At 46.7% G+C, this 15705-nt stretch overlaps 1 long non-coding RNA gene across 1 annotated transcript; it reads right to left on the bottom strand.

The window, feature by feature from the left end:
• Nucleotides 1–12044: 12044 nt before the first annotated feature.
• LOC133069993 (uncharacterized) lies at nt 12045–15440 on the bottom strand. The gene is made up of 3 exons (XR_009696053.1): nt 13991–15440; nt 13817–13911; nt 12045–13140 (listed from the first exon to the last, which is right to left on the bottom strand). It is a non-coding gene; the product is annotated as an uncharacterized LOC133069993 (long non-coding RNA).
• Nucleotides 15441–15705: the final 265 nt, after the last annotated feature.

The following is a 15705-nucleotide window of genomic DNA, read 5'->3' on the forward strand; positions in this document are numbered from 1 at the left end:
TCCCATTCACAGGTACCAGGGCTTAGGTTTTCATCGTATCTTTTGCAGGGATACAAATTAACCCAGAAAAGCTTCATAGTTATTTTCTTGCCTAGTAAACAATCTACAGACAGTCACTGAACTGGGCCTAAACTGGGAATTGTTGGGATTCTCCTTGCCCTGAAGTGCAGCCTGGGAGAATTCACAAATGACCACGAGGGGGCACCCCTTGACCAGACAATAACTCTAAAATATGTGTTGGTTTATTAAACTCCTTCATGAATTGTTTCTTAATTTTATTTCTTATATAGATCAATGGAACAAAATAGAAAGCCCAGAGATAAATTCACATACCTATGGACACCTTATCTTCGACAAAGGAGGCAAGGATATGCAATGGAAAAAAAACAACCTCTTTAACAAGTGGTGCTAGGAAAACTGGTAAACCACTTGTGAAAGAATGAAACTAGAACACCTTCTAACACCATACACAAAAATAAACTCAAAATGGATTAAAGATCTAAATGTAAGACCAGAAACTATAAAACTCCTAGAGGAGAACATAGGCAAAACACTCTCTGGTGTACATCACAGCAGGATCCTCTATGACCCACCTCCCAGAATGTTGGAAATAAAAGCAAAAATGAACAGATGGGACCTAATTAAACTTAAAAGCTTTTGCACAACAAACGAAACTATAAGCAAGGTGAAAAGACAGCCTTCAGAATGGGAGAAAATAATAGCAAATGAAGCAACAAAGGATTAATCTCAAAAATATACAAGCAACTCCTGCAGCTCAATTCCAGAAAAATAAATGACCCAATCAAAAAATGGGCCAAAGAACTAAACAGACATTTCTCCAAAGAAGACATACAGATGGCTAACAAACACATGAAAAGATGCTCAACATCACTCATTATTAGAGAAATGCAAATCAAAACCACAATGAGGTACCATTACATGCCAGTCAGGATGGCTGCTATCCAAAAGTCTACAAGCAATAAATGCTGGAGAGGGTGTGGAGAAAAGGGAACCCTCTTACACTGTTGGTGGGAATGCAAACTAGTACAGCTACTATGGAGAACAGTGTGGAGATTCCTTAAAAAACTGGAAATAGAACTGCCACATGACCCAGCAATCCCACTTCTGGGCATACACACCGAGGAAACCAGATCTGAAAGAGACACGTGCACCCCAATGTTCATCACAGCACTATTTATAATAGCCAGGACATGGAAGCAACCTAGATGCCCATCAGCAGATGAATGGATAACGAAGCTGTGGTACATATACACCATGGAATATTACTCAGCCATTAAAAAGAATTCATTTTGAATCAGTTCTAATGAGATGGATGAAACTGGAGCCCATTATACAGAGTGAAGTAAGCCAGAAAGATAAATACCAATACAGTATTCTAACGCATATATATGGAATTTTAAAAGATGGGAACGATAACCCTATATGCAAAACAGAAAAAGAGACGCAGATGTATAGAACAGAGTTTTGGACTCTGTAGGAGAAGGTGAGGGTGGGATGTTCTGAGAGAATAGCATTGAAACAAGTATACTATCAAGGGTGAAACAGATCACCAGCCCAGGTTGGATGCATGAGACAAGTGCTCAGGGCTGGTGCACTGGGAAGATCCAGAGGGATGGGATGGAGAGGGAGGCAGGAGGAGGAATCAGGAAGGGGAACACATGTAAATCCATGGCTGGTTCATGTCAATGTATGGCAAAAACCACTACAATATTGTAAAGTAATTAGCCTCCAACTAATAAAAATAAATGAAAAAAATTTTTATTTCTTAAATTAGGATCTTCCCATTTGATAGTCCAGAGAGATTCAAGGATTTACTGGTTTTCCAATTACAGGTTCTGAGCAACTTTAAAACACACCGCTCCCACATTTGGAGCCAAAAACTTGGAGACACCCTGTGCTGCCAGGCTCTTCAGGAAAAGGGTGTCTCCCTGGTACTTATTCAGGGCACTCCCTTGGGATGAGCTCAGTTAGAGGGGCCAGGAGCACCCACTGACCCTAAGATTCAAGTGAGTACAAAAGTACATGGAGGAGCAGGAGGTCATCCCTCTAGGATTGGCTCAAGCTCCTATCTTGCTAAGGGAATTTCAACTCAGCGAAGCTGCCCAAGAACAGAAGTGTGCTCTGGCCACTGCGTCCTCCCCCACCCGCCCCCTCACCCCTCTCTCTTTCCTCATGTCCCACAGACTCGCTCCCAAGTCCATAACACACCGGGTCCCAGAAAGCCCTCAAGTTCCCCAGACCACATCTCCAACAAAGAAAATCTCCAGTTCCCTGAGGGTCAGTACTGAAGAAAGGCCCCTCATTACCCACATTCCATGTGCAGCTTGTAAGCTGAGCAAGAAAGGGCAGCAGGAAAACCCACAGAAGCAGCCTCAGAATAACTGTCCCTGAGTCCCAGCCCTGAGTGGTTCACCCATCCTGGAGATGCTGGCTTGCAGCCTTGGCACGGACTGGGGCTCCCCTGGGATGGTTTAAAGACTTGTCATGGTCTCCATGGGGCCTCCCTGGGGGCTCAGACGGCAAAGAATTCACCTGCAATGCAAGAGACCTGGGTTCAGTCCCTGGGTTGAGAAGATCCCCTGGAGAAGGAAATGGCTACCCACTCCAGTATACTTGCCTGGAGAATTCCATGGACAGAGGAGCCTGGCAGGCTACAGTCCTCGGGGATCGCAGAGTCAGACAGGACTGAGAGGCTAACACACTCACATAATCTCCACGGCCACTGTTCCTGTCCCCACACAGGTGGCACCAGCTTCCACTGACCCGGTCACTCATCCCACACACATTCGAGGGCATCTAAAAAGTGCCTGGACCCAGGGCAGGTGCTAGAGGGGGAAAGAAGGGAGCACAGCAGCGGTCACGTGGGTCCTCAGACACCCCTGGTCTGAGGCTCCAGACTCCCGGCCCAGTGACACTGAGCCATCGCTCAATCACGGAGTCAGGAAACTAAAAGAAAGAAACTGAACAAATCGGGCTGTAAGAATGGAGATGGGCCATCTCAACAAAGGGGATCAGGGAAAGTCCTAAGTTTCAAGAGCCTCCTGAGGATGGTGAGAGAGCAAGGAGGGGGCCCTGCACGCCCACTGTCTCCCCACCTCTGAGGGCTCACACGGCATGGCTGCAGCCCTGGAGAGCTCTGCTGACTGCGAAGTGGGGGGAGCGGTCTTCAAGGGGAGAGAGCAGCCCCCCAAAATGGATAGCTTGAACTTTAGGCCATGGTGTATTTTTAGCTCTTCTATACTTCTAACCAGAGGACTACCTCCCTGCAAGACATCCTCACTTCCAGACAGGGTAGCCCCGACACCCACTGCATTTAAATACTCTGCTTAGCCTCTGCCCACTCCCTTGTGTGTCCCTTAGGCAGCCAGGGCCCAAGGCCTTCTGTAAGGAAGCCCACTCCACCCAGCCCATACCAGGATTCCTCATGCGTAGGGACCACCTGTATCAGAAAACTGAGAGGTTGGTTAAAAAATACGCAGATCCCTGGGCCCTGATGCAGGACCAGTGAATCACAGGCCCTGGAGTTGGGATCCAGAATGTGTGTTCCCACCAGTCTCCTAAGTGTTTACAGTTTCAGACTCTGCAGAAGCAAGAAGACAGTGGGACCTACATACTGTGTACCCTCGTGCAGCACTTGGGTGATGAAAAGTGTTACTGATGGGTTGAATTGTGTCCCCACCCCCACACCCACATGTTGAAGTCCTAGCCCCTAGTTCCTCAGAAAGTGAACTTTTATTTTGGGTCGGGTTTGTTGCAGATGTAATCCGTTGAGGTCATTGGGGTAGGCCCCAGGTGGGGCTAGCGGTAAAGAAGCCCCCTGCCGATGCAGGAGACCTAAGAGATGCGGGTTCAGTTACTGGGTTGAGAAGACCGCGTGCAAAGGGCATGGCAACTGACTCCAGCACTCCTTCCTGGAGAATCCCACAGACAGAGGAGCCTGTCGGACGACAGCCTGTGGGGTCTCAAAGAACCAAATGTGACCGAAGTGACTTAGCACATGCGGCAGCTTTAATTCAATGTGACGGGCGTCCTTAAAGAAAGGGAAAATTTGGACACAGATACACACACAGGGAACAGACCACATGAAAATGAAGATGGGGGGTGCCAATGACCACCAGAATCTGGGAGCAGCGGGAACAGATCCCCCTTCCCAGCCTCAAAGGGAGCCAACCCTGCCCACACCTTGATCTGGGTCATGTTGCTGCCAAGACTGGGGGACAGTAAACGTCTACTATTTAAGCCCCTGAGTCTATGGAATTAATACTTTGTCACAACAGCCCTGGAAAATTCATAGAGGAATAGAGGTGGTATTTGGCACAGTTTGGGTCCAAATAAATAGATGTGGAGACCAACAGAAAATTCCGAGTTTGGAGGAGGGAGGGCAGGCTGCAGATGGAGGATAAGGCAGGTGTCCTCACAGTGGGAAAATCTGCCCTCCCTGCCCCGCAATTTCACAGAACACATTATATTTTCCCATATGAAATCCAGTAATCTTCTACCAGAATTTCTTAAAAATCAGCCTAGAGAGGATTGGGAACAAGCATGAAAGAGCTTTTCGGGTGACATAAAGATTCTATATCATGATGGTTGTTGTTGGTTGTTCAGTCAGTTCAGTCCAGTTCAGTCACTCAGTCGTGTCTGACTCTGCGACCCCATGGACCCCACGGCTTCCCTGTCCATCACCAGCTCCCGGAGCCTACTCAAACTCCTGCCCATCACATCAGTGATGCCATCCAACCATCTCATCTTCTGTCATCCCCTTCTCCTCCTGCCTCCAATCTTTCCCAGCATCAGGGTCTTTTCAAATGAGTCAGCTCTTCACATCAGTAGGCCAAATTATTGGAATTTCAGCTTCAGCATCAGTCCTTCCAATGAATATTCAGGATTGATTTCCTTTAGGATGGACTGGTTGAATCTCCTAGCAGTCCAAGGGACTCTCAAGAATCTTTTCCAATACCACAGTTCAAAAGCATCAATTCTTCAGCACTCAGCTTTCTTTATAGTCCAACTCTCACATTCACACATGACTACTGGAAAAACCATAGCTTTGACTAGATGGACCTTTGTTGGCAAAGTAATGTCTCTACTTTTTAATATGCTGTCTAGGTTGGTCATAGCTTTTCTTCCAAAGAGCAAGCTTCTTTTAATTTCACGGCTGCAGTCACCATCTCCAGTGATTTTGGAGCCCCCCAAAATAAAGTCTCTCACTGTTTCCTTTGTTTGCCATGAAGTGATGGGACCAGATGCCATGATCTTAGTTTTCTGAATGTTGAGCTTTAAGCCAACTTTTTCACTCTCCTCTTTCACTTTCATCAAGAGGCTCTTTAGTTCTTCACTTTCTGCCATAAGGGTGTGTCATCTGCATATCTGAGTTTATTGATATTTTTCCTGGCAATCTTGATTCCAGCTTGTGCTTCATACAGCCTGGCATTTCACATGATGTACTCTGCATATAAGTTAAATAAGCAGGGTGACAAGATACAGCCTTGACATACTCCTTTCCTGATTTGGAACCAGTCTGTTGTTCCATGTCCAGTTCTGTTGCTTCTTGACCTGCATACAGATTTCTCAGGAGGCAGGTCAGGTGGCCTGGTATTTCAATCTCTTTAAGGATTTTCCACAGTTTGTTGTGATCCACACAGTCAAAGGCTCTGGCGTAGTCAAAAAAGCAGAAGTAGATGTTTTTCTAGAACTCTTTTGCTTTTTCGATGATCCAACAGATGTTGGCAATTTGATCTCTGGTTCCTCTGCCTTTTCTAAATCCAGCTTGAACATCTGGAAGTTCACGGTTCATGTACTGTTGAAGCCTGGCTTGGAGAATTTTGAGCATTACTTTACTAGCATGTGAGATGAGTGCAATTGTGCAGTAGTTTGAACATTCTTTGGCATTGCCTTTCTTTGGGATTGGAATGAAAACTGACTTTTTCCAGTCCTGTGGCCACTGCTGAGTTTTCCAAATTTGCTGGCATATTGAGTGCAGCACTTTCACAGCACCATTTTTTAGTATTTGAAATAGCTCAACTAGAATTCCATCCCCTCCACTAGCTTTGTTTGTAGTGATGCTTTTTAAGGCCCACTTGACTTCACATTCCAGGATGTCTGGCTCTAGGTGAGTGATCACACCATCAGAGTTATCTGGGTCATGAAGATCTTTTTTGTACAGTTCTTCTTTGTATTGCTGCCATCTCTTCTTAATATCTTCTTCTGTTAGGTCCATACCATTTCTGTCCTTTATTGTGCTCATCTTTGCATGAAATGTTCCCTTGGTTGTTACATGACTGTATGAAATTTGTCAGGACTCATTGAATTCTATATAAAACTGGTGAATTTTGTTGCATGTAAATCATACCTCAGGACAGCTGATTATTGGAGAAGGAAATGGCAACCCACTCCAGTAATCTTGCCTGGAAAACCCCATGGACACAGGAGCCTGGTGGGCTACAGTCCATAGCATTGTAAACAGTTGGACACAACTTAGCATAAATGACAGTGATGATGACCTGGATAAAGCTGATGCTGAAGCTCCAGTACTTTGGTCACCTGATGCAAACAGCCAACTTATTGGAAAAGTCCCTTTTTCACTGGGAAAGACTGAGGCCAGAAGGAGAAGAGGAAGACAGTGGGTGAGATGGCTGGATGGCATCACCGATGCAATGGACATGAATTTGGGCAAACTTCAGGAGATGGTGAGGGACAGGGAGGCCTGGTGTGCTTCAGCCCCTGGGGTTATAAAGAGTCAAAACAACTGGTCAACTGAACAACAAGAAAGCTGATAACAGCTTTCCAGGTGACGCTAGTAGTAAAGAACCCACCTGCCAATGCAGGACACATAAGAGACGCAGGTTCAACCTCTGGGTTGGGAAGATCCCCTGAAGGAGGGCATGGCAACCCACTCCAGTATTCCTGCCTGGAGAATCCCTTGGACAAATGAACCTGGCGGGCTATAGTCCATGGGGTTGCATAGAGTTGGACATGACTGAAGTGACTTAGCACACATGCACACAAAGCTGATTAAAGTAAAAATAAATCAGTCCAGAAAAGAAAATTCAGGTAAAATTAGTTTGGTGGTGATTGGGGAGAAAATCTGAAATAACAACATAACAAAAAATTTTTTTAAAAAGCACTTATTCTTGCAAACCATCTTTTAAGCAAGAAATCAGGCTACCAATAGGCCATGTGATTTGAAACATAGTATAGAAAGAGAGGGGCTTCCCTGGTGGCTGAGACAGTAAAGAATCTGCCTGCAATGCAGGGGACCTGGGCTCTTTCCCTTGGTCGGGAAGGTCTCCTGGAGAAGAAAATGGCAAACCACTCCAGTATCATCTATATGGTCACAAAGAGTCGAACACATCTGAGCAACTAACACACACATGTATGCGTGCTAAGTCGCTTCAGTTGTTTCTGACTCTTTGCGACCCTATGGACCATAGCCTTCGAGGCTCCTCTGTCTGCAGGATTCTCGAAGCAAGATTACGGGAGTGAGTTGCTATGCCCTCCTCCAGAGGATCTTCTCAACCCAGGGATGGAACCTGTATCTCTTATGTCTCCTGCATTGGCAGGCAGGTTCTTTACTGCTAGCGCCACCAGGGAAGCCCCTAACACACACACACACACACACACACACAGAAAAGAAATAGAAAAATAGAATAAGTATAATTCCATGGTATTTTAATCAGAAAAATGGAAAGAAAAAAAGTTTTATAGTATACTCAGGCAGATAGTTAATCTGATATAGAAAATATAATAAAATGAGGAACAAGAAAATATTCTTCTTCTGAAAAAAAAATTAAAAGAATTCATGAATAATCCCTGAATATAAATGTTATTAAATTTAGAAATAAGCAGAGAAGCACTACCATTAGAACTAATGGAAGATTCACTGGCAACTTTCAAATTAAAAGATGAAGGTGGGGAATAACCATGTCACTGAATTGTACCCACAGCTCCACCCTCAAGTGAACACTGTCCACTGTGTACTCACATAGAGCGTTTGCCATATAGCCTGGTCAGGGCAACAAGCCTGCGTGCTTTTAGGGGAAGTCCAAAGCCTTGAGCTTGGTCTTCAGTGTCTATTCTGTCTTGCAACCAGAAGTGCTCCCGTGAACTCTCTCCCTCTCACAGCTGCATACATTCAGCACAGTGGTGCCCAAGCAGAGCTGGATTGGCACATCCTTGGCTACAAAGGAGGGTGACAAGAGCTGCCTGGGCAGGTGTCGTGGGGGCCAAGAGACAGCTAGCACCCACACGGGGCATTGTTCCTTAGGTTCCCCGACTTGAAACAGCTTAATGCCTTTTCAAGTCATGCTTCTGTGTTTTTGATTGCTTTTATACTGCATTTTTCCCTCTTACCCAGATTATAGAAAAAAGGAAGACATGTCTAGTTTAGTTTGGCTTTCAAGAAAAATCCCAACATTGATACATACTGGCAGTGAGAACTGGGGCAAAATATATACCCATTCAGACCTTTAATCCTGACCTGCAAAATGAGATGATACCTACCTTATGAGTTTGTTGTGAGCATTGGGCTCCATAATACATGTAAAGCACTTAGCACTACATCTGATGTTTAAGTCCTCAATAAGTAGCATTAGATGATACTTTCAAATGGCTTTCTTGCAGTCTTTCCATAATTACATGGTGGCATATAAAACACTGACTTTTAAATTTCCCATAAATCAACAAGTTTAAAATTAAGTTCATTATATTAAGTTAATCCAAATTAATAAAGAGCTTCTGAGTTTTATTCCAGTCATTCCTCATTCAACAGCTTTTTAATTATTGAAGCTATGTGACCAGTACTATTTTAGGTATGAGGCCAGAACAGGGAATAAGATGAATGCATCCCCCTCCTTTACAGAGCTTACAGCCTAGAGGACAGCAGACAACATATTAATACTAATAAATGATGCACAGGGTAAATTCTGCGGTTGTGGGGGGGCAAAGTAGGAGATGTGTGAAGGACCGGGGAGGGGAGGAATCACTATTTGCATCTGAAAGTGAGGGCCCGAAGATGAGGTGACATCTAAGCAGAAAACATGAAGATTCTGGAGATATAAGCATGGAGACGTCTGGGACAAGAGCATTCCAGGCAGAGGAAAGATCACGTGCAAAGGCCCTGAGGCCAGAGAACACCCAGTGTGTTCAAGACACAACGAGAAGGCCTGTGTGAGCAGACCCAAGAGACCACTTGTGGGGGTGGCGGTGGGAGGAGAGCATCAGAGGAGAGGCAGACACAGAGCCCTGGCAAGTGTTGAGAGAAGGGTTCTGAGCAGAGCATGATCGCCCCCTAACCCCACCATTATCAGCTGCTCTAAAGGACTGTTTATGATTTGCTTCAGTTCAGTTCAGTCGCTCAGTCATGTCCAACTCTTTGTGACCCCATGAATTGCAGCACGCCAGGCCTCCCTGTCCATCACCAACTCAGGTCCATTAATCCAAATGAATAAAGAGCTTCTGAGTTTACTCAACTCATGTTTACTCAAACTCATGTCCATTGAGTCGGTGATGCCATTCAACCATCCCATCCTCTGTCATCCCATTCTTCTCCCACCTTCAATCTTTCCCAGCATCAGGGTCTTTTCAAATGAGCCAGTTCTTCGCCTCAGGTGGCCAAAGTATCGGAGTTTCAGCTTCAGCATCAGTCCTTCCAATGAACACCCAGGACTGATCTCCTTTAGGATGGACTGGTTGGATCTCCTTGCAGTCCAAGGGACTCTCAAGAGTCTTCTCCAACACCACAGTTCAAAAGCATCAATTCTCTGGCGCTCAGCTTTCTTCACAGTCCAACTCTCACATCCATACATGATGACTGGTAAAAACCATAGCTTTGACTAGAAGAACCTTTGTTGGCAAAGTAATGTCTCTGCTTTTTAATAAGCTGTATGTTGTGCTTATCTACACTTTAATAGGCTTGCTGCAGCAGCTGTATAGAAAGTAGAAGGCAGGGAGGTCAGGAGAGACGCAGGGAGTCCAGTGAGGAACAGAGGGCACGCGGGAAGGGCAGCACAGATGATAAAGGTGGAGCCCAGGGGACTTGGTGGGGATCAAATGCAGGCAGGCGCGACAGAGTGGAGTTGAGGACTACAAGGTTCTGTCCTGAGCAAACTGCCGTGTGCCGAGACAGGAAGGCCCACGGAGGGCACGGGTTTGTTGAGAACTTTGATGTTTCAGTTTTATTTTCTGGGTATTAAGAAACCTCATATGTGTTTAAGTGAGAGACACCAAGTAAGTGATTGTATACAAGAGGCACGAGGAAGATCTGGAAGGATCAACTTGACAAGATATTTAAAGCCCTGCAACCGGATGAGATCAACTAATGAGGAAGCGAGTGAGGCTAAGAGACCAAGTACTGAATATGGTACACACACCCAAGACCCACTTCCAGAGATGAAACCACAATGTCTGAAATAGAAAATACCCTGGGTGGGGTTGATAGCAGATGAAACACTGCAAGAAAGATTAGTGACTTTAAAGACAGGGCAACAGAAATTACCCAAAATGGAACAGAAAGAAAGACTGGCCAGAAATGAACAGAGTAGCCACTAATGGAACAAATTCAAATATATGGGTGATCTAAGTCATCAGTGCAGAAGAAAGGGAGGGGCAGAAAGAAAACCTGAAGAAATAATGGCTGAAAAACTTCCAAATCTGATAAAAACTAGAAACTCACACACACACATACCTAAAGAAGTTTAATGAAACTGGAGGACAAAAGCCATGAAGAAAACCACACCAAAGCACACTGCAGCATATCATAATCAAATTGCTTAAACCAGCAATGAAGATGAACTCGTAAGTACTGGCAGAGATAAAAGACACCTTGCCTACAAAGGTATAAAGATAAGAGTGACAGCAGACTTCTGACCAGAAACAACATAAGCCAGAGAATATTTTAATAAGGGGGAAAACACATCAATTTAGAAATCAAAATTTATCAAAAATATTCAAAAACAGAGATGAAATAAAGACTGTTTTAGATATACGTAAGCTGAAATAACTCACCACCAGCAGATCTGTGCTTAAGATCCACTGGGCAAGTCCTGCAGGCAAAAGGGGAATCACAGCAGTGGAGATCTGCATTCTCACCAGGAACTGGGGAATCCTAGATATGCTACCTATGGGCTAAGTATGAAATGCTTGCTTTTATTGTTGAACAAGGAATTTGCTGGAAAACGTGGTAAAACATACAGTGGAATATATAAGAAGGTGATTCTGACATGGGCTACAACATGGATGACCCTGGAAGACATGATTCTCAGTGAAATAAGCCAGTCACAAAAGGACAAATATGTGATTGCATTCACACGATGCAGTCAAATTTGTAGACAGAGAAATGGAATGGTCGTTGTCTGGGGTAGGGGGTAAGGGGAATGGGAGTCAGTGTTTAATGGGTACAGTTACATTTTTGCAAGATGGAAAGACTATTGTGAATGAAGGATGTGATGGCTGAACACTGTAAATAGAGGTGACCCTTGAACACTGCAGATTTGAACTGCAGGGGTCTAATTATACATGGATTTTTTTTCAATAAATATAGAGTGGACCCTCCATATGCATGGGTTTCACATCCACAGATTCCACCAACCATTGATTGAAATTTTCCTCTGTGGTTGGTGGAATCTGTGGCTGTGGAACCACAGAAACAGAGGACCAACTGCACATCATTTTATCCAAAGGACTTGAGCATCCAAGGATTTGGGTTTCCACAGGGGCTGCTGAGACCAATCCCCGACAGTCACAGAGGGCCTGAATGACTGAACTGTACTCTTCAAGTCAGATGGTTGAGATGGTCAATTTCATGAGAGGAACTTTATCACAGTTTTAAAAAGAGAGTAAACTGGCTGCTCAAAGCAAAAACAGTAACAATATCTGTGGGGTGTATAAGAAATGTGAGGATAGAAGATGCACAGCACAGAGGGTGGGGAAGCTAGGGGTGAGCTGCTGGGAATGGAAGGTGGACAGTGATAAGGTAAAGAATTTACCATAAAATTGTTCTTTTCAGAAAATCTTTTATTTTTGGCTGTGCTGGGTCTTCGTTGTTACATGGTTTTTTCCCTAGTTGCAGCGAGCAGGGGCTACTCCCCAGCAGCGGTATGAGGGCTGCTCAATGCCGTGGCCTCTCCTGTTGCAGAGCAGGGGCTTTAGGGTGCTCTGGCATCACTGGCTGTGGCTCCCGAGCTCTAGAGCACAAGCTCGATAGCCGCTGCACACAGGCCCAGCTGCTCCTCGGCATGTGGGATCCCCCCAGACCAGGGCCTGAACCTGTGTCTCCTGTATTGGCAGGCGGACTCTAACACCAAGTGAACCCGAAGTGAAGTGACTGTTGCTCAGTCATGCCTGGTGCTTGGTGACCCCACTGTACCCCGCCAGGCTCCTCTGTCCATGGGATTCTCCAGGCAAGAATACTGGGGTGGGTAGCCATTCCCTTCTCCAGGGGATCTTCCCGACCCAGGGATTGAACCCAGGGCTTCTGCACTACAAGCAGATTCTTCATCATCTGAGCCACCAGGGAAGCCCCAAGACCTAAAACAACCACTAAACTACCACTAAAGACCCTAAAACAACCACGAGCATAATCTCACATGTATTTATTCCTAATAAGCAAAAAGCAGATGAAACAGAATCATTAAAAAATGCCTCTGTCCACCTTAAAGGCTTGGAAGCAGGGACATCCAAGTAGCAGTGACAACAGGTATACACAGACACCAAAAATCACTGAAGTATGTAGTTTAAATGTCAGTTATACTTCAGTGCAATTGTTCAAAATAAAAGCAGAAAGAGCTGCCTGCACAGGTGAGAGTCCCAGGGGCGGAGGTGGCAGGGGAGGGCAGGGAAATGTCTCTCCACAGCCCTCTCTCTTCTCTCCCTCTGGAGCAAGAATGACATCGTGCTCTCCGCCTGAGCTGTAACCACACCACTTGCTTTGACCTGTGAAACGTCAATGAAAGCGATTCTGTCAGCTCCCAGTTGGTCCTCACAAGCTACTCGCGTGGCGCCATGTCCTTCTTCTGCCCCAGAGATGGTGGGAGTCCACGCACAGCTGAGCCTTGGGTCAGCCTGGGTCTGCCAACAGCACGCGGAGCCGAGTCTCTGCCAGGACGAGGGAGTGGGGCAGGCAGCCTGAGGGAGAGATGGCCTTCACAGACATGTTGGGGGCCTCTTTGTTACTGTAGCCAACTTAGCCCATGCTGACTGAATACCCCCTGACAGCACATACATCCCATTACAGAGGTAGTTCTGTTTGGCCCTAGAAGGCAAACCAGTCCAGCAGCTTCTGGTCTCCTCCACCTTCAAAATATGAGTTATACGTCACAGGTGTCACCAGCCTGAGTGTTTAACTAAGGGACCTTTTCAAGCCTCCACCAACCTGTGCAGAACTTGGCACCTTCTCACAGTATCATCCAGATACGTCTGAGTCCCCAAACACTCAAATACAAGTTGGCTCCTGTTCTTCACCTCCAGTTAGCTGGGACACAGACTGTGACCAGTGCCTTCCGCCAAGCCTGACACTGCCAAGATGCCACGTCCTTTTGCTCCCAGTGTCACTGTCCCTGAAATGTCAGGGTCATGCAGGATTTTCACCCCTAGATCTTTCTAAGGCCCCTCCAGGGAACGAGGCCGCTGCTCCAGGTCCAGCCCTGTGCCTAGGAGCCCATCTGTCCCGCTGTCCCCGCCCATGAGGGCTTCCCCAGTCCTGGGGAACAGGACTTTTTGGGAGCCTGGCAGTCTCCAAAGCTCCTAATTGCTTGTTAAATGTGAGGCATGTCAGGGAACAAAAAGGAAAGTGCCAGCTGACCTGAGGAGGAGGCAGTATCTATTTTGGAAGAAATCCTTCTCCCTTCATTTCCCTCAGAAGTAGCTCCAGTGTGCCTTGGCTTATGGAAGCCTTCCCTGAGGAGAAAGGAGAGAAGAGCTGAAGAAAACACAAATTAATTTTGTGGTAGTTTCCCTTACACACAATCATCAGTACCTCAGAATCAAAGCAGTCTCCAAGAACACTTAGGAGAAACGTATTTTCTCTCGGAGATTCAAAAGTTGCTGAGATGCAAATCACCTTTCACATTATTATTCAAGTAAGCCTGACTCCTTCAAACCTCAGTTCTTGAGTATTTCCCCTTCCAGTTGTGATGTTTGGCTTTATATTTGCAAACTAAAACAAAAATGGCTTCTCCAGGGTGGTTTTTCCAAAACAAACAGTCTTTCCTGAAGGCTCATCTAAGTATTCGTCTTCTAAGGAAAACTGCTCTCACTTTTGAAACAGTCATTTAATTTTTATTTCTGTCACCCTGTCCAGGTTTCACAGTTCATCAGGTCCAGTTTCAATAATTCGTTGATTTCTTTCTTGTCATCCACAGAAGTTCCTGACAAGAACACTTAGATGTAAAGAATGGGATCACCATCTTTCTTCTGAAATAGCTCTAAACAGAGGAAGACTACTATACTCAGCAGTGTAGATCAAACCTAACCTGAAGAAAGCAACAATGTGTTCCGGCCACTGAACCAGGGATACATACAAAATAATCCTAGAGAATTACAGTTCCTAGCACATTGCTCAGCGGGGAGGGGGCGGGGGAAGGGCTCCTCTGTGATGTAGAAGCAGAGTATCTATTTTCTAGGAGAATCAGAGAGAGGAACCATGTAGAGCCAGACAGCCGCTGGGGAGGAGAGGAATGACCCTAGGGAAGGACTGATGCCAATTTGGAGGACATACTCAAATGGACTTGAATAAAATGTATTTTCTGGCATTGCCCCCACCATCCAAGTCACTTGGGAGTTTAGCCAGGGCATCCCCTCAGTATTCTTCTGTGTCTTTTGAACAAGGTTGAGTCTTATGCGATACCACGTGGTCCTGATCATGCTCCAATGGAGCAAAATCCCATCCAAAAATCTCTTCCTGTTTATCCCTACATTGCCAACAGAAGGGGATTCTGAATTCAGCTGTGCTCCTTACATCAAAATATTCAACCAACGACTCCTACCCGTAGAAAATGCACCCGCGGCTGAGGGCCAAGAGATGCTTCCTGTCCAAAGGCCACATTCCCCTAAAGTGGAGTGCAGAGGGGCGATGACTACAGTTTTCTAGGGACTCTTCGGAACAGGTACATCCTGAGATTGTGTCAGCTTTCCCCGGACGCCAGCTCAGCCTCACCGGCGAGGGCCCCGTAGGTGAGGAGTGAAAGCTCCGTCCCCGGCAGGTCAGCCTGCCTCCCAGCCGGCAGCGCTGGCCTCCCGCTGGACACCTGCGGCCACCGCCTCCTAGTTACACATTCCGCCCGACCCGGGTTGATCATTACAGCTCAGAGGAAGTCCTTCCCTGGCCGAGTGCCCCAGATGACAACGACCAAGTCTGCGGAGGCGGCCCGCCTCGCAAAGGACGGCCTTCCTCTCCAAGGCGGGCGCTCAGCCTCCTCTGTGAGGGAGCGGACCCTGCTCAGCCCCGGACCCCCCCAGCCCCTCCCTGTCACCCCCGGGCCTGCGGGCCGCCGGCGCCTCCCCACCCTTGCAGCCTCTGCGGGCCCGCCGCTCCCCCCCGCCCTCCCCGCGCGCCCCCGCCCCCGGCTCGGCGGCGCCCCTCGCCAGACCCGCCCCAGCCGCCCCGCGCGCGCGCGCCCAGCGAGGGCCGGGCCTCGCGGCCCCTCCGCCCCTCCGCGTCCAGACCGGCGGGGCGGGGCCGTGCGCCTGCGC

Source organism: Dama dama, chromosome 15 (genome assembly GCF_033118175.1).
Source record: "Dama dama isolate Ldn47 chromosome 15, ASM3311817v1, whole genome shotgun sequence".
NCBI classification, from domain to species: domain Eukaryota; kingdom Metazoa; phylum Chordata; class Mammalia; order Artiodactyla; family Cervidae; genus Dama; species Dama dama.